This window comes from Scyliorhinus canicula, chromosome 4 (assembly GCF_902713615.1).
Source record: "Scyliorhinus canicula chromosome 4, sScyCan1.1, whole genome shotgun sequence".
Classification (NCBI taxonomy): domain Eukaryota; kingdom Metazoa; phylum Chordata; class Chondrichthyes; order Carcharhiniformes; family Scyliorhinidae; genus Scyliorhinus; species Scyliorhinus canicula.
Window position 1 is genome coordinate 107,842,550 of NC_052149.1, and position 19,361 is coordinate 107,861,910.

Below are 19,361 nucleotides of genomic sequence, written 5' to 3' on the forward strand. Positions count from 1 at the left end.
AGCGCAGGCTGCCGCAGAGGGGAAGGCTGCATGCGCCCAGGCTGGAGGGCCACCCGCCATACAGGACGAGGAGGAGCACAAGAGGGGGAGGAGCACGAGGAGAGGGTGGAGGACGTCGTAGCGCCACGGCGACGGAGATGCCCGAGGAGGCCCGGTGTGTAGAGGCCCCGTTCGTTGTACCTGGACCTCGCGGACTGGGAATGCAGGAGGAGAATCCGGATGAGCCGGGAAACCATGGCACACATCTGCCACCTGCTGGCACACCTGGCACCGCATGACACTGGGGGAGGACACCCTCTCCCCGTGTCCGTCAAGGTTACGGTAGCCCTGAACTTTTATGCCACGGGGTCATTCCAGGCACATAGTGGGGACATGTCCGGCATCTCGCAGACATTGGTACATCGGTGCACCGGTGCATCCGGGCAGTGACAGGCGCCCTTTATGCCATTGCGGACCCCTACATCCGGTTCCCTGTGGACCGGGCGAGCCAGGATGCCTGGGCCGTGGGCTTCTCTGCCGTGGCCGGTTTTCCCGTGGTCCAGGGCGCGATCAATGTAATGCACGTCACCGTGCGGCCACCTGCAAATAACAGGGCTGTGTTCACCAATAGGAAGGGGACCTATTCCATGAACATCCAGGTGGTCTGTGACCACCGCATGATTATCCTGCACGTCTGCGCCCGGTCCCCGGGAAGTGTTCATGACTCATACGTGTTGTCGCGGTCTTACATCCCCGGCATGTTCGAGGGACTCCACCCCCGGCTGAGGGGCTGGTTGCTGGGCGACAGGGGTTACCCGTTGCGGTCGTGGCTGTTGACGCCTGTACAGAGGCCACAGAGTGACGCAGAGAACAGCTACAATGATGCCCATGCAGCACAAGGGGTGTGATAGAGAGGTGCTTTGGGCTGCTGAAGATGTGTTTCAGGTGCCTGGACATCTCTGGCGGGGCCCTCCAGTACCCGCCAGACAGGGTTGGCCACATAATTGTGGTCTGCTGTGTCCTGCACAACATAGCCCAGCAGAGGAGCGATGTGCCGCAGGCAGAGGAGGGGGGAGTGGAGGAGCAGCAGGAAGAGGCACAGACCTCCCCAGGTGAGGGAGATGGGGGCAATGGTCAGAGCAGACAGGCTGGACATGTGGCGGGTGGCTGCCCACTGTTACCGGCTGGGCCAGCGGGCACAGGACAGGCTGATAGCCGCCCTGTTCACTGATTAGGGGGCGTGTGAATCAGCGCGTATGGCCACGTACCGCACACCATGACAACATCCGACCAGCCTCACCCCCCCCCCCCCACCCACCGAGCACCAATACCCTAAACCCCCCCCCCTCACCCATCAGCACCAACACCCTAACACCCCCCCCCCCACCCACCACCAACCACCCCCACCCCACCCGCATGCACACCACCCCTCCATTGCACATCCACCTGCGGCACAACGGGCCGGGCTCACACGACCGCCGGTGGAAGCGTGTCTATTGCAGGCCATGGAGGATGATGACGACCCGCTCTGCGATGAGCTCCTGGCTCCACATCGTTGGACAATGTCTGACCCATGGCCACAATACCACCATCCACCCGGACCATCCCTAAATGCGGTCGTGACACTGCAGCGCACGGTCCCGTCCTCTGCCAGGAGGGATGGAGAGGGCGGCCCAGGTGGAGGGAGGCACACTCACCTGGGACCGACGTAAGACCACCCCTCACACACACACACTGGCGCTTAACGTGCATGACACCCCCGCACGCTTCGGACAGAACACAAAGGCAGCTTCTGCAGGTGTGAAAATGATTTTAATTACAAACTGTCCATACACGTGCCCTAGCCCCTAAAATTCGTCTGTGCCCTGCACCCGTGCCAACTCACTCAGTGTTCAATTCTTTGGCCCTTTGACTACACCTAGGTGGTTCCCCAGACGGTACAGCAGAACTGGAGGTGGACTCCTGTGATTCCTGCCCTGTGACTTGGGATCCCTTTGGCGGCCGTTTCCTGGGGCGGCCCGACCTAGATGGGCCAGGCTACGGCTCGGGCGACTGCGATGGCGAGCTGCCAGACTGTCCTGCCCGCTGCCCACCAGATGCACCTGGGACGGAATGGGGGGGGTGGGGGGAGTCTGAGGTGCCGCGGTGTTCCGGGACCTCCCCTACAGGGGGACCTGGGACGGGCCCCATCACCTCCTCCTCCCTCGGGGTGCCAGATGGCCCCTGGGCCTCTACATGGGTCGGGGGTGCGAACGGACCAGCCATCCGACGCCCCCTGACACTGCCAGTCCTGGAGTCCCATGCTGGTATCGACAAGGGTCTGCAGGTTTGCAGCCATGGAGCTCAGGGAGTTGGCCATCCCTGTGTGTGTCTGAGCGACGCCGGCCAGCACCTGGGCAATGGTGCCGATGCCCTCAGCCATGGCCTGCTGAGACTGGGCCATGGCATACTGGGACTGGGCCCCGGCGTTGAGCGCCTCGGCCATCTGCCGCTGGCTCTGGCTCATGTCTTCTTGTGAGAGGGAAGCCATGTCCTGGGCCACACACGCCGCCTTCACGGAACACCCCAGGCCTTGCATACTGCTCACCATGTCTGATACCGTCGCACCCATTGCCTCCACCACGGACGCCACCTGTGCAGTTTCAGCCTGGGTGGCACGCATGACCGGCACCACTCCCAGCTCCTGGATGTGGGTGGACTCTTCCACCTGCGTCTGCAGCCGCTGCAAGCCAGCCATCATCCTCTTCCTTTGTCCCAGGTTTGGCGGCTGCATCAGGTCTATGCATGGGTGTGGTAAATCCAGGAACCTGGGACCTGTCTGGGCGGCAGATGTTTGCTTGCGCCAGGATGCCCTCCGACCTCCCGGCCCCTCTGCTGCTCCCACCTCCACCTGCTGTACCGGTACCGCTGTGTTGTGCGCACCAGTGAGTGTACCAGAAGCCTCATCACTAAAGTGCCCAACCGAGGTGAGTGTCTCTGCGATGGTGGAGGGTGTTGGAGAAAGCAGTGGCATTGTGGCATGCGCATCGTCAGTCTCCGACTCATTGGTCCCCTGGGGTGGTGCATCGTCTCCACCCGTCCGCTGTGTGTCACTGTCCTGTCTTCCAGTGTCATGTGTGTCGGTGTCCTGGGTAGGGGTGTCCTGTGTAGGGCTATCCTGGCTCGGCAGCGACGGGGGCCTGTGGCTGCTCCCCTCGTCGCTGGGTGTCACATGTCTGCGTCGCCGCACCCGCACGAGACGGGGGCGTCGTCTCCGTGTTGCTCTGGGTCTGTCCCTCTCTTGTGGCCGCCCTGGGGGTGGGTCTGCGGCGTCGCACGCCAGAGGGGCCGAGTCTCTCCCTCTCTTGTAGCCACCCTGGGGCATCCTGCGGGCGTCGCAAGCCACAGGGGCCGGGTATCTCCCTCTCTCGTGGCCGCCCACAGGCATCCTGCGGGCGGTCGGCATCCGCGGTGACAGGTGCCTCGACGTTTGGTCCTGCAATGCACAATACAGCATGCATGGTTAGACACGCGGGCGGTGATCGGGGAATATGAGGGAGGGGATTTAGGGGAAGGGGGATATTGGGGATATGAGGGAGGGGGATATGGGGGAGGGGGGATATGGGGGAGGGGGGATATGGCGGATATGGGGAGGGGAGATATGGAGAAGAGGGATATGGGGGATATGAGGGAGGGGAAATATGGGGGAGGGAGGATATGGGGGAGGGGGCAATGGGGGAGGGGGGATATGGGGGAGAGGAGATATGGGGAATATCGGGGCGGGGGGATATGGGGGAGGGGGAAGGGCCATGGGTGGCTCACTTGCTGGCGGGCCCCCGACCTCTGCATCGGCAACCTCAACCTCCCGGTCCTCAGGTCCGCCTGCCATGTCTAGGGCCCTTTCCTCATGGACGTTGAGTGGTCTCTCATCAGCTGGGCCCCCTCCAGTCCTCTGACTCTTCCTGTTGTTGTGTGCACGCTTCTCCTGTGAGGGGGTGCGGGTAGATGGCAGGGGTAAAGGGCAACAGCGTTAGACAGGTATATGACTGCACGACAGCGGTTGCGCGCATATTGGCAGAGGTGCGCAGCACATTAGGGTTAGGGTTGGTTTGCGTTACGGTTGGTTGCACCTGGGGGTGTGCCGCACATCGGGGGTGGGGGGGGGCTCACCCTGGCTGCCCTGACAAGGTCGTTGACCTTCTTGTGTCACTGAGTGCCTGTCCTCTGTGTCACAGCCACAGCGCTGACGGCCTCTACCACCTCCCTCCACAGGCGCCGGCTGAGGCATGGGGTGACCCTGAGGCCATGTCCGGGGTACAGGGCCTCCTCCCTCTCCTGTACTGCGTCCAGGAACGCCTCGATGTCGCGCACCTGGAACCTCGCGGCTGCGCGGCGGCCGGCCATCTTTGTGGGTCTTCCGGGGAGGAGGGGGGAACCGTCTTTTGTGCTGTGACGCCGCGTGGCCTGGATTCCGCCGCGCGGCATCAAGTGATGCGGCGCGTCCATGGCGGGTGACACTGTCGCAAATGGCGTTACGCCGCTGCTAGCCCATTCGGGCCCGGAGACTTCGCGACGTTTGAGGGGGCCCGCACCGGAGTGATCCGCGCCGTTCTTGGCGCCGGTTCCTGCCCATCGCGCCAGTTTTGGGAGAATCCCGCCCCTAGTCTTTTAATGAACTTTCCCAATCTATGTTAGCCAACCCATGCCTCATACTTTTGTGGTTTCCTTTTAATAGATATAGAACCCTAATTTCGGAACAGACTTCTTCACTTTTCATCCTAATGAAGAATTCTATCATGTTATGGTCACTGTTCCCTAAATGACCCTGCACAACAAGATTATTAATTAGCCCTTTCTCATTACATGCTACCAAATCTAGTGTAGCATGTTCCCTAGTTGGTTCCTCAACATACTGCTCTAAAACACCATCTCTTATACCATATTTTGTCCACCCTATATTTATAAGCCTGGGTCCTTTGGATTTAAGGAAATAAAGACGAGGGCCGTAGCAGGGGACTGGTCAGGGTTTGAAAGAGTAATGGAGATCAGGTATCAAAGACGGAGGCGAGGGGTGATTGCGCAATTCAGTAATGGCAGAAATGTTGTGATGAAAGGTTAGCCGAAGGCTAGATAGTTGGAAATCTGAAACTGACTTCGAAGAGATGAACAAAATGACCTTTCCTCATTCACCATATGCCCTGTGGCATTATCATCGTTTTAAGTTAAGCCATGGAATGGTGTTGGAATAAAGTGCAATAATTGATCCACAATGGATTCGCATAAAGAACAGCATTGCACAAAAATAATAGATAATCTGTTTGCAATTAATAGTACTGTGCCCCTCTGCAATAAATTTTATGTCAGAGCTTTAGTATAGCCAGCATGAATGTATTGAGTGAATTCTTAATAACCCCGATTGTTACCATATTATAGGCCTATTCCTCGCGAGTGTAATGATTTTCTTTGCAAGCCCGTCACAATCTAATGAATAGCTGCCTTCAGCAATGGATTAATGACTTTAGTTCCTGGGCACAACTTGCTGGATGTTTATACATCAACTTCTACATTTTTAATGTTGTTCACTCTATAGGAGCCCCTCCATTAGCAGGTCTCCACTGGACTTTTAACTGGTAACAGAGAAAAATAAATCACCTTACACAAAGTAACAGAAAACTTACAAACACATGCAATGGACCTAAACATGGAACCGCAGTACTGTTTTGCAACCCCAAAAACAAATATTTACATGTAAATCCAAGATATTGGACATCACCATTCTCAACGGGCAAGGGACAATTCCACATGCCACAGCTCAGTTATTCAACAGATCTACTAACACAGGGGTGGGCAAACTACGGCCCGCGGGCCGCATGCGGCCCGCCAAAGGTATTTCTGCGGCCCACCAAGTCATTAAAAAAAAACAAATTTATTTTTTTTAAAAAAGATTTGTTTTTTTTAAAAAATTTTTTAAGGTTAATGGGGGGGGGGGGGCTGTTGGGTTACTTACTGGTATAGGGTGGATACGTTGACTTGAGTAGGGTGATCATTGCTCGGCACAACGTCGAGGGCCGAAGGGCCTGTTCTGTGCTGTACTGTTCTATGTTCTATATGAGGCGCCCAGAATCATAACCGGGTGAAGTAATTATTTTACTTAATATACTATGCGGCCCTTTATGAATTGTGAATTTCTGAATGTGGCCCTTGCACGGAAAAGTTTGCCCACCCCTGTAGAACATAGAACAGTACAGCACAGAACAGGCCCTTCGGCCCTCGATGTTGTGCCGAGCAATGATCACCCTACTTAACCCACGTAACCCGTATGCCCGTAACCCAATAATCCCCCCATTAACCTTACACTACGGGCAATTTAGCATGGCCAATCCACCTAACCCGCACATCTTTGGACTGTGGGAGGAAACCGGAGCACCCGGAGGAAACCCACGCACACACGGGGAGGACGTGCAGACTCCACACAGACAGTGACCCAGCCGGGAATCGAACCTGGGACCCTGGAGCTGTGAAGCATTGATGCTAACCACCATGCTACCGTGAGGCCCCTCCTGTACTAACAGGAACATACCATTATCCTCAAACACTACACACAGCACTAACACTTCCCAGCTCAGTCAAAACACAGCACTAACACTCCCCAATCCAGACAATACACAACATTAACACGCCCCAGTTCAGACAATACGCAACACTAATACTTCTGAGTACAGGCTTTAAACTCATTTATTTTTGCCAACAGAAACAAAAACACTAAAGGCTGTCATGACAACTTCATTGGTGCATCTCTAATGCACAAAAAGTGTCTGTCAGATTTGTGAATGGACGAGTAATATCAATGATGGTTCAGAGAACAAGATTAGGTCAGAATGTGTAAACCTATCCATGGTGTGGTAAACATTAAAGGTTGAATGTCTGCAGCATTTCTTCCAATGGTAGAAAATCCATGGAAAATGCCGGAAATGTGGTGCAAACCTAAACCTTCTACCAGCAGCCTCTCCGCCAAGGTTATAAATTAATATCCTGGAGGGACTTGATGGTTACAAAGACTTAAATAGCTCTTATGCAACTACAACAAGGTTACATTTCTTGATTTAGAACCAATTAAGTGTTCAATTTAGAACTTCAACTTTAATCTCCTGTCATCTCAGTTCAACCATTACATTTGTAAGAGGAACTTTCTTAAATATAATCTGAAAAATTGCATTATGACATGAAAATATAATGCTCTAGCCCTATTCATTGATTCCTCTGTGCTCCAAAATTTCCAATAATGTTGTTATTGCATTTTTCACTGGTTATCTCTTGAAGTTTTCATCCATGGATAATCCTGCCTCCAAATCCTTCATCAGACAATCTTCCCCAATATTATTATAATCACAAACAAAAATGTTGAAAGAAAATGAAATCCAAAACTTCAATTTTTCTCCTAGTTTTCTTGCAGCCATGTCCTTTCATTCCTGGAGACTCTGGAACAATCCGAAAGAGTTGGCAACCGGAATATGAGGGATAAATCTTCTTGGACTGGGGTCCTTGATGTCCTGCCATAACTGCTGTTGACATCAACTTTCCAGGGTTCCAATCAACCTTTCAGGGAGGAAGGTTGGGAAAATAGGGGGGGGGAGATTGAGAAAACTGCCAGGGAAGTTATTACTGCAGCTCTCGAAATTGGCCCTTCAGTACTAAAGCAGCAAGTTCTTCTCCTGTGGATTCTTCACCATCATTTCATAAGTATCATTGCCAAGAGATATGTACTATTTACCTAAGGAGGCCTTATGGCACAATGGGTAGAATCCCTGCCTGAAAGTCATCAGGAGATGGCGGCGTAGTGATATTGTCACTGGACTATAATCCAGAGACCTAGGGCCTCTCTGGGAGGTTGGTGAAGTCTGAATCCAATAAAACTGGAATTAAAAGTCTAATGATGACCGTGAAACTGCTGTCGATTGTTTTAAAAATCCATCGGGTTCACTAACGGCTGGTTTAGCACAGGGCTATATCGCTGAGTTTCAAAGCACACCAAGGCAGGCCAGCAGCGCTGGTTCAATTCCCGTACCAGCCTCCCTGAACAGGCGCCGGAATGTGGCGACTAGGGGCTTTTCACAGTAACTTCATTTGAAGCCTACTTGTGACAAGAAGCGATTTTCATTTCATAATGCCCTTTTGGGAAGGAAATCTGTCATCCTTACCTAGTCTGGCCACGTGACTCCAAATCCACAACAATGTGGTTGGCTCTCAATTACCCTCTGTTCAAGGGTAGTGAGGGATTGTGATAACTCCTGCCCACAGCAACTTGGACTTCCAGAGTGAATTGTAACACACCATCACCATTTCACTACTCCAATGCGTGACATACAGAGTACTTTATAATGTTTGAGAGATGTCAGATCATTGATAGCAAGTTGCTTTTTTCAGAAAATTAAAAATCTTGGGCGGTATCGTGAGCATCTGATTCACAATGAGATGGTAATTAATCTCAGGGTGTGCTTTTTCTTCTCTTCAGCATAATCCACATAAGCACTTTTGCAGAGTAATAATTAACATGCTCATTGAGACTATCCATATATAAATTATGCAATGACGTTGGAGTTCCCTCTTGTCCCATTCACCTGATTACACTGCTGAATTTCCATGTCCACATGTTTCCAATTCAGAGTTTTCTAAAGATTTCTAAAATTAACAATGGCTCAGCTGGGAAATGGTCAACTTTTTAGTAGGCAGAGAAATGTTCAAGCACCATTTCTTGCTACTTCCTTGTTTACCTCTATCTGCTTTAAACCAACTAACAATTTATTTAGTCGTTTAGTAAATGCCGCTGGTCCTGAAAATTGTAGGAAAGCAACTTTATGTTGTGAACTCTGGTAAGGCAAGGAGCGAGGGGTGATGGAGGGGAGAGTGCGGACATCAAGTTAAACTTGCAGTTGTTGCACCAAGAACTAAGAAATCCACAAATAAAATGCAAAAGCCTAGCTTGGCATTCTTCATGTGTGAACTCCAGTCCAAAGACGTGCATGTTAGGTGGATTGGTGATGCTAAATTGCCCCTTAATGTCCAAAGATGAGCATATTAGGTGGTGTTATGGGATTAGAGTAGAAGAGTGGGCCTAGGTAGGGTGGTCTTTTGGAAGATTAGTACAGACCTGATGGGCTGGATGGCCTCCTCCTGCAGGTTAGGGATTCGATGGGTTTATGAACTACTCAGTCACCACCATATCAGAGCTGAGCCTGGGCCTAATGTCCACTGCTATCTCTAAAAATCATTTGGGATATGGCTTCAATGGTGAGGTCAAAGTACTGTAATGGACACATGGTGAGACAGGATGTATTCTAGCAGCCGACCGTAGGTGGTGTGGCATCAGGTGAACATCACTGTAAGACAACCACATGTGAGGTACAGAATCTGGGCAGCAAGCACAGAGTGCAGTTGCATATTGAGCAGCTCCCGAGTCAACAGTAATCAATAATAGTAAATCATAGTTGTTTGTGTTTAGCCGTCATATCCAACTGTAATCTTAGTAGACATCAAAGAAACCCTGTAGTGTTTTAGTTAATTAATAAACAGTTTTGTTCATTTACAAAGCCTTATGTTCTCTTCACTTCAACTGCAAAGACTTCGCTATCAGTGCATACAGAGAACATTACACAAGCCATGATGTAAAAATGATACATCTCGGAAAACAAATTGGTAGTTGTAGGATTTCTACACATTGATTTTCCACTAATGAATCAGCTTATTAATGAAAAGATAATTGCACAAAGAAGTATGTTCTATGTTAAATATTTACAGCAGCTCTTGTGTTCAATATTTGTGACATCTACCGTTTGTAAGGACCCTTTATCTTAAAGCTGAAGATTGACTAGATGTTAACAATTACCAGCCACTTTGCAGGAAAATGCAAAGACTATGATGTTATCGAATGCCCAGGTGTAGTCTGGGTGGGGAGGATAGAACGCCAACTTTCTCGTAGCTTCCCTTCGCAGGTCAATGAGGAATGTTGAGTGCACCATAGGAACAGGATAACAAGCTGTACGCTTCCATTCCCGGATTGGAATGTAATCCGGAGTCCTTCTGTAGTAGCCCTGGATGAAAGTGGAACACAAAAGTGAACTTGGATTGAAAAAAATAAATGAGGAACAAAAAAGTTGCGATGGAAGTATAAGGGTGTAATTGTAACCCCTTTGCTAGTAATTTCATACCAGCATGAGAATGGAATGAGCCTGGTACAAAGCTTGGCATACCTTGGTCTTTTGGGATTAATACTGGTTTCAAATGAGTTTGTAAGGGTTATAGGCTAGAGTAGTATGGACGTTAAAGCTAAAGGACAAAATGTGTCATGGCATGCATGAACATGATGGTCGGAACTCTGGCGTTGAAATTCTCTGTTCCCACCGGCAGTGCCGGGTATCCCAGCAGCAGAGAAATCCCATTGACAAGCAGCCGGAGTAGAGAATACTGCCGCCCACAAATGGCGTGCCTGTGAGAAACTCGCGGCTGTTTCAGGAAAATTCAGCCTAATATGGGCATCCAAGGAGCAACCTGCGTGCCAACCTGGCAGTGCCAAAGTGCCAGGCCGGCATTGTCCCGGCACAGGGGATCGGGCTAGCGGTGTCCTGTCATGTGGGTGGGGTACCGGGGGGGGGGGGGGGGGGGAGACCTGAGGACCTCCTTGTACTTGAGTTGGGGCTTTGGTGGTCCGGGAAATGGGCTAGGAACGGGGCCGCGTCAATCATGTGCGCGATGATGCCGGAACGCGGCGACGCTACGAACACGCCCACGTGACGCCGCCCGACGCCGTAAAAAGGCGCGGGTGAGCACAGAAACTGTAGGCCAAGATGTCGAAGCTGAGGAGAGCAGCCCCGCGATTTGTGGAGGCTGATGTGGAGATGTTGCTTGATTCCATCGAGCAGAGGAGGGGCATCATCTGCCCGCGTAGAGGGCATCGCCACCCTGCCAGCGCGGTGCGCAAGGCCTGGCGTGAGGTTGCTGCTGCCGTCAGTGCTGTGGGGCAGACCCCTCGTTCAGCTGACCAGTGTCGGAAGAAGATGCACAACCTCACCAGGGCTGCCAGGGTAAGTGCCAAGAGGGTGCCCCCGGGTCACAACCATCCCTCCCCCCACTTTACTTAATCACCCACCTCCCCCCCTGGCACGGGGGGTGGAGGGGGTTGGGGCAGAGTGAGTTGAGGGTGGTTCACAAAGTTGTCACAGACCCAGCGCTCTGGCCCCCGTGGAGAGATACAATTGTCTTATTACAACTTGACCCCCAAACTGTACCAGCATCTGAACGGACTGCTGATACCTGCCGTATCGTAATGATCTACCTATGCCCCCTCCCCCAACAGGACAAGACCGCTCACAACACCCGTGAGCGGAACAAGACGGGAGGGGGTTCGCCCATCCTGCGGCCCCTCACCACTTTTGAGCAGAGGGCCCTGGACCTTGTTGGCGGATCTGCTACTCGGGAGATCGCGCAATGCGAGGTTGGCGGAGCTGCAACAAGTGAGACAACCCTGCATGACAAACACCCCTCCTCCCCCATCCTCTGTCCCTTCACACACCCTGCCCACTTGGACACCTCCCCCATCCTCTGACCCTTCACACACCCTGCCCACTTGGGCACCTCCCCATCCTCTGTCCCTTCACACACCCTGCCCACTTGGACACCTCCCCCATCCTCTGTCCCATCACACACCCTGCCCACTGGGACACCTCCCCCATCCTCTGTCCCTTCACACTCTGCCCACTGGGACCGTCCAGCGCCCGGCCGAGCATCTCTAAATAACCCGTTTCATTCTCTTCCCTAGGACGTGATGCCGAACGACCAGGGCCGTCTGGCTCCAGACGGACACAGGCATCTGCCCCCACCTCACCCGGGGCCGCACGACAGAGGGTGCCCGATCAGCGGGGAGTCCCATCCTCCCCAACAGAATCTGTGGAGCAGGACGCCCAGAGGGCGGCGACACCGCTAGATAAAGAAATGGCCTGCGAACGCCCTGCGGCCTCCCTGCGGGCCGATTACATCGAGGAGGCGTCCACCCAAGACAACCTCGAGCTTGCGGCACAGCTGTCTCCCACACCATCCACCATCCCAGAGACGCACACCCCGGCTGGCCTATTTAGTGATGAGGCTCCTGGGTCACAGTCTGGGTCGCACATCACAGCTGAGCAGGTACAGCAGGTGGAGGTCGGAGCAGCCGAGTGCCCGGATTGGCGGAGGCCAGGCCAGGCCCAGCATGCAGCTGGCTCCCAGACGTTTTCAGAGTTCCTGGACTTTCTCAACCCACCCGCACAGCCGATGCATCAAGAAACCCAGGGACACAATGACGGGATGAGGGCTGTCTTCCAGACTCTGCAGACGCTGTTAGAGGAGTCGAACCATGTCCACGAGCAGGGAGTGGTGCCGCTCATGGCAGAAACCCAGGCCGACACCGCACGGGTGGTATCCGCGGTGGAGGCAATGGGTGAAACGGATTCAGCCATGGGTCAGGTTATGCAAGACGTTGGGCTTCACGTGCACGCGTCATCCTCGGCCCTGGACAGGGTTGCCCTCTCACAGGCAGCAATGCGCCAGAGCCAAAACGACATTGCCGGCGTGCTGCGGGCCTTGGCCGAGTCTCAGCAGGTCATGGCCCAGTCGCAGCAGTCAGTCGCGGAGAGCATCAACCGCCTGACACACGTGCTGGATGGCGTCGTGCACTCACAGGTTGAGGTCACACACTCCCTGGCGGGAATGTCTAACTCCCTGGACTCCGACTCTGCAAACCTTCGGATCCTGGTGGATACCGTTGCAGGCCTCCAGGACTTGCAGTACCAGGTGTCGGTGGCGGGACGGGGCACCTCCCCACTCGCACCTCTGTCCCAAAGTGAGGCCCGGGGGCCACCGGGCTCCCCGAGGGAGGAGGTTTCGGGGCCCGTCCCATTAACTCCATCACGGGACGTCCCGGAATTCTCGACATCCCCCCGTCCCATCCCTGGTGCATCGGGTGGGCAGCAGGCAGAGCAGGGTGGCACAACGTCACCCGAGGCGCCCGCAGAGCAGCCTGGCCCATCAAGGCCGGGTCGCCCCAGGAAACGCTTGCCGAAGGAGAAACTAGTCGAAGGGGGCGATTCGCAGCAGTCCTCCTCCACTCCTGCTGTATCATCTGGGGAATCACTTAGACGTAGTGGTAGGGCCCGTAAGGCAACAAAGTGAGACACAGAGTAAGTTGGCACGGGTGAAGGGCACAGTTTAGTTGTAGGGGCTAGGGCACCTGTAAATGTTTGTTCACATTAAACGCACTGTTCCACCTTACTTGTAATACCGTGTGATTGTTCCACATCCACAGGATTCGTGATGGTGACCGAGTGTCGCTGGGGTTGACGAGCAGTGAAACTTCGGTGCCGGGTGTGCAGTCCCTTCCCCCCCACCCCCTCCCACAGGGAGGGCGTCGGACCAGCGTCGCCGTGAAAATTTGCGCAGCGCGCTATTCTCCGAACCGGCGTGAGTGCGGAGAATCGCGCCCCTGGGATTAAGAACAATGTCCTGAATACATAAATTGTTTTGCAGTATACATATGAACATAGGAATTAGGTGCAGGTGTCGGCCACTCGGCCCTTTAACCCTGTTCGGCCATTCAATAACACGTGGCAGATCTGATTGTAACACAACCCACATTCCTGCCTAACCCCATAATAACCTTTGACCCCTTTGTTAATCAAGACCCTATCTAGCTCTGTCTTCAAACTATTCAAAGACTCTGGGTGTGATCTGATGGGTGCGTTGCGCAGGCACGGTTCCGTGCAGGAGTTAGATTGCAGGAGAGGCTAAAATCAGGATCAGCGCCGGGCGTGGATTGGTTTCTGATCTAACCGGCCCGTTCCGAATGGCGAAATCCGTTCCCGCTTTGACATGGCGAGAAACTAATAATCGCCAATTCAGGCCAATCTCCATATTGGTAATGGGAAGGATCCCTATCCAACGGCCTCCGTGATCTGATCGGCACCCCAGTCAGGGATCACATGGGCGCCCTTTAGCACACCTATTTAAAAATGTGTAGCTCGCATGATGGCTACTGTGGAGAGTGGGGGAGGTGAGTAGCCATCTTCGAAACCAGGAAATCTACCCGGGGGTACTGGAGCTGCTGCTCCCATGCTCGGGGGGGGGGGCTCGGTGGGATGCCGTCCATCCCACCGAGCACTCCAGGACAGCGCCCTGTCCATAATAATATGGTAAAGGTCACTTTAACTCCCTCAGACTGTGGCGGCCTCTGGCCACACAGCTGAAGGCAATTGCTAATTGAGAATTGGCATTGTTTTGTTTTCTAAATTTAGAATACCCAATTAATTTTTTCCAAATGAGGGACAATATAGCTTGGCCAATCCACCCAGCCTGCACATCTTTTGGGTTGTGGAGCGAACCCACGGAAACACGAGGAGAATGTGCAAACTCCAAATGCCCCTGGCGGGCATTTTCTGGGGGCCCTGGTTCTGCGGGGTTCCCTTTAGGGAGACTCCAGGTCAGCCTTCGGCACTCCCTCTCCCGGTCAGAGCCCTTAGGACGTTGAGGGTGAACTTAGGATGGAGAGGCAGCTGGAGTGCGAAGGGGGGAATGGGCGAACACCTGGACTGCATATTCAGGATGCCAAAGCACTGCATGTTCACACCTCTGTGATTTCATAGGCGTCGTTGTAGCGGGTCTCCGCGTCGGTCTGTGGCCTCCGGATAGGCGTCAACCGTAGCGGATAACCCCTGTCACCCAGGAGTCAACCCTCCAGTGGAAAGTGACTGCCTTAGCATCAAGGAGCCCGAGGGGCTGATTTGGCACAGTGGGCTAAACAGCTGGCTTGTAATGCAGAACAAGGCCAGCAGCGCAGGTTCAATTCCCATACCAGCCTCCCCGAACAGGCGCCGGAATGTGGCGACTGGGGGCTTTTCACAGTAACTTCATTGAAGCCTACTTGTGACAATAAGCAATATTATAAGCTAAACTGGAGTCAATGGGAATCAGGGAAAACTCTCAACTGGTTGTCGAAGGTCAATCATATAAGTCCCAGGACATCACTGCAAAAATCCCTCAGGGTAGTGTCCCAGGCCCAACTATCTTCAGCTGCTGCATCAATGACCTTCCTTCCATCATTAGGACAGAAATGGGGAAGTTACCTGATGATTGCACAACGTTCAGCACCATTCGCGACTCCTCAGTGAATAAAGCAGTCCATGTCCAAATGCAGCAAGCCCTGAACAATATCCAGGCTTGGGCTGATCAGTGGCAAATAACATTTGTGCCGTACAAGTGCCAGGCAATGGTCATGTCCAATAAAAGAGGATCTAACCATTACCCCTTCATATTCAATGACATTACCATTACTGAATCCCACACTGTCAAAATCCTGGGGATTACATTGGCTAAGCACTCAACTGGACTAGTGATGTAAACACTGTGGCTACAAGAGCAGGTCAGAGGCTAGGAACACTAGCCTCTCACCTCCTGACCCTCCCAAACCTGTTCACCATCTACAAGGCATAAGTCAAGAATGTATTGGAATACACCCCACTTGCCTGGGTGAGTGCAGCTCCAACAACCATCAGGAAGCTCAACACCACCTAGGACAAAGCAACCCACTTTATTGGCACTACATCGACAAACATTTGCTCCCTCCGCCTCTGATGCACAGTGGCGTCTGTGTGTACCATCTACAAGTTGCATTGTAAAAACACACCTCCCAATCCCACGACTACCACCATCTAGAAGGATAAGAGCAGCAGGCACATGGGACCACCACTACCTGGAAGTTCCCCTCTAAGTCACTCACCATCCTGACTTGGAAATATATCATTGTTCCTTAACTGTCACTGAGTCAAAATCCTGGAACTCCCTTCCTAACTGCACTCTGGATGTACCTATACTACATTGACTGTGGCGGTTCAAGAAGGCAGCTCCCCACACTTTCCCAAGGGCAATTAAAGATGGGCAATAAATGTTGGTCTTGCCAGCCACGCCCACAATACATGAATGAATTAATGAAAAAAAGCTGTGCTCAGGAGAGTAATCTTGCATTCTTGGAGATTCCAGGACAATTCTGGAGGGTGAACAAACTGAGCAGCTGGTTCCAACTTATGTGAGGGAGTAGAGGTTTTGGGGAGGGAATAGGGGTGGGGAAGGCTCTTCAAGAGCTACTGGAATAACAGAATTTCAGACCAGCTGAGCCAAACTGCATAGTATTCCTCAGAATTTATAACGTGGAAATAAGCCATTTGGTCCAACAGATCTGTGCCAATCTTGATGCTTCTCCCCACTTCCTTCAACTCACCCAAACAGCAGATATTGATAAAGTGCAATGTCAGCCTGTGACTAGTACAGGAATTTAAATACCTGTGCTACAATATTTACTTTGTTCCCAAGCCTTTTCATAATTAGGTATCCAATTTGGTGTGACTGCCTCATTACTAATCTCACCCAGTTTGGCCCAAGCAATTTAAAAGGTCTCGCAAAGGTGGTAGAAAATCGAGAATCTTTGATACGTCTCTTCGTATTTTCTACCAACTACAGAGGTGGTGAGCCATTGAACTGAAAAGTAGTTTTAGCCATCCTAATTAATAATTGGCAAAGAGGACCGTCAATTGTTTCAAAAGAAACTGTAGCCTGAAATGTCGCTCACCAATATGTAGTCAGCCCACTTCTCCCTTGCAGTTTTCAGTGCTGTTTGCTTGGGTTTCATCACATGTGAGAACCTGGAATTGCTCCAATGTTTTGGTCTGATTTCGTCAGAATAGTGCCTGGGGGAACCAAATGAAGGCTGTTAGATCAGTGGGGGCATCATTGGCAGGGCGCACTGACTGACCCTGTGCTGATGTTTTGATTCAGGGGCTCCTGAACTTCACCTCTGGCAGGTGTGTGACAATGACAACGTGGGCAGTAGAATGGGGGAACTGATTCACTACTGCTTGTGTTGAACTCAACATCCTCCTTCAGAAAGGGGAAGGTGAAGTCCTGAACCAAGTCAACCTGTCATCAAAGAAACGTAACAAGAAATTCGTCACAGGCATTCAAATAAAAGCAGGTGTTGCTGCAATACACAACCCCACTGTAAAATCCACCCGTATATTCTTACAGGAAAAGCAAAATGATAGTTCTTTGCTACTAGTGAATGACACTTTGTAAGTTGTGCATAGATTAGAGATTCTGGCTTGAAGCGAGTGAAACCTGTAGGACATTTTGTTTTAAAAGAACTCCAGTAGATTGTGCATGTTGTTTATTCATGCTCCTTATTGTAATGTCTTCCCCATCCATGGGCCACTAACTCACATTGACCACAACACCTGGCTCAATAGCATGCGTCATTTGTGATGACAGTGGCCATCTTGGTAACAGATCAGTGCCACATATATCCATTTCTGGCATAATCTTTGTTGGGCTTCATTTTGGTGAGGGATATAGAATCATGAGCCATTAGTATACAGAATGGAAAAATCAAGCCTCAGTCAGTGTGTGATGCTGATTTGATGCTAGTTCTGTCGTTGCATTCTCAAACACACATGGTTGAACATGTGTTCAGCAGCACAAGGGACCCCTGGTCAGTGCTATTCAAAGTGATCATCAACTATGCTCAATTTAGTTGCTGACTGATTTCTATTGGTTCTGTCCACTGACTCATTACCCGAGCTGTTCACGGCCTTCGAAATTTGGTATTCTTGCATTTACCCTGATGAGTGCAAGACGAAAAGCTTCAACAACATGTCTCTTTCTTCAGCAATAAACAGAGCTTCTGTTCTCTATAATTGGGCCATTTCTTCAGTCAGTGCCATGCCTGTTCACCCTCTTTGAGCTATGTTGATCTAAACATTATAACGAATGTCAGTGGGAAATAATACTGCAAAGGCTGATGCAAAGGCTGCTTTTAAAAAATTATTTCCCAGGCTCACAGATCTTGCAGCCTCAGCAGCGCCAAAACTCAGCAGTGGGTGCTGCTGGGACTGCAAGCAGACCCAGTCAGGAGACATCATGAATACCGAACTGAACGAAACTTGGGATTTTTGGGTGGTGAGAGATAAGACATTCTAGGGGCGGGTGGGAAGGGGCTGGGGGGTCAAGTTTGGAGGCTGTGGGGGAGTGTTAATGTGCGGAGGCTACCATCTTGGGGGGGGGGGGGGGGGGCGGGAGTTGTGCCACAGATGTGCACCGGGCACATCCCCAAAGGAGATATGCACCCTATCGTCATGCTTTTTACCCTCGGTTGATGAAATAGGAGCTGCCCACTTTCGTCCGCCTTCCAAAGCACAGCACATTATAGCAGTGGAGGCAAAATGAGGATGTTAATTGCATCTTAATTTCCCCTTAACTGGGCAGTTAAGAACCCAGCTAGTGAGCACCTTTCTCACCCACCGTATTATGGGGAATGGGTCAGGGTGGGCAAGAAGATGGTTGGCGAGCCGCTCATCATATTTGATGTGCCCTTTCCCCGCCACCCCTGCAAAAAAACAGGTGTGGGTGGAGGACTGTAAAATTCACCCATTGAACAATTTTGAGGTTAGCTATTCTTTCAAACTAAACTGCGCTCCAAATGTTGAAACAGGTTTGCAACTTGGTTGCCCCCTGGCATTTTGCAGTTCCTTGACAATCATTGTTACAGAATCTTGATGATCTAATACAATTTAGGTAAGAAAGAACAATGAACAAAGAAAAGTACAGCACAGGAACAGGCACTTCAGCCCTCCATGCCTATGCCGACCATGCTGCTCATCTAACCTAAAACCTTTTACACTTCTGGGGCCCTTATCCCTCTATTCCCATACTCTTCACGTATTTGTCAAGATACCCCTTAAACATCACTATCGTTAAGGTCTTAAAATAATAGAGTATTCATACCAATACACATGGTGCATCACTGTTGCAGAAGTGAAGTTCCACACCTGTAAGCAAACTCTTGCGTGCCCATCCTTTCTCAGAATTTTCAAGGTCTGATTTTGACTCGAGGAATGGCCTGGAATCTCCTGCCTGGTGGTTCGATCGCCTGATTAAGCCCTGTTCCTTCTGGCCCACTAAGATTCGACAGAGAACTTAAATAAAAATATTTACCAAGGCCTTTTCGGCAGACTCACACTAGATGTGACTGTGGTTTGGCCCCTTACCATTTATTCTGAATAAAGCAGCTGAAGCCAAAAGATTGTGGGGCGCAAGAATTCGGTTCCCCTGCAGCGTTTTTCTTGGCAGCCGCTTGTCAATGGGATTTTCTATTGAAGACGCCCCAAACCGCCGGGAAACCCATTGTAGGGGAGGGGGTCAGTGGTGCACTGCCGGAGGGAATAGAGAATCCCAAAGGCCGGGAAATTCTTTCCTGTGTTTTCAAGAAGAAGTTAGATAGTTCTTAGGGCGAATGGGATCAAAAGATATGGGAAAGTGGAAACAGGTTTTGAGTT

The 19,361-nt window shown here is 51.6% G+C and overlaps 1 protein-coding gene across 1 annotated transcript in view; it reads right to left on the reverse strand.

Moving 5' to 3' along the window:
* LOC119964894 (procollagen galactosyltransferase 2-like) overlaps positions 1 to 19,361 on the reverse strand; it is a 132,724-nt gene that overhangs the window by 105,344 nt on the left and 8,019 nt on the right. Inside the window, exon 2 of the mRNA XM_038794988.1 lies at positions 9,842 to 10,046. The gene's annotated coding sequence lies outside the window, so the exon portion shown is untranslated. The remainder of the gene's footprint in view (positions 1 to 9,841; positions 10,047 to 19,361) is intronic.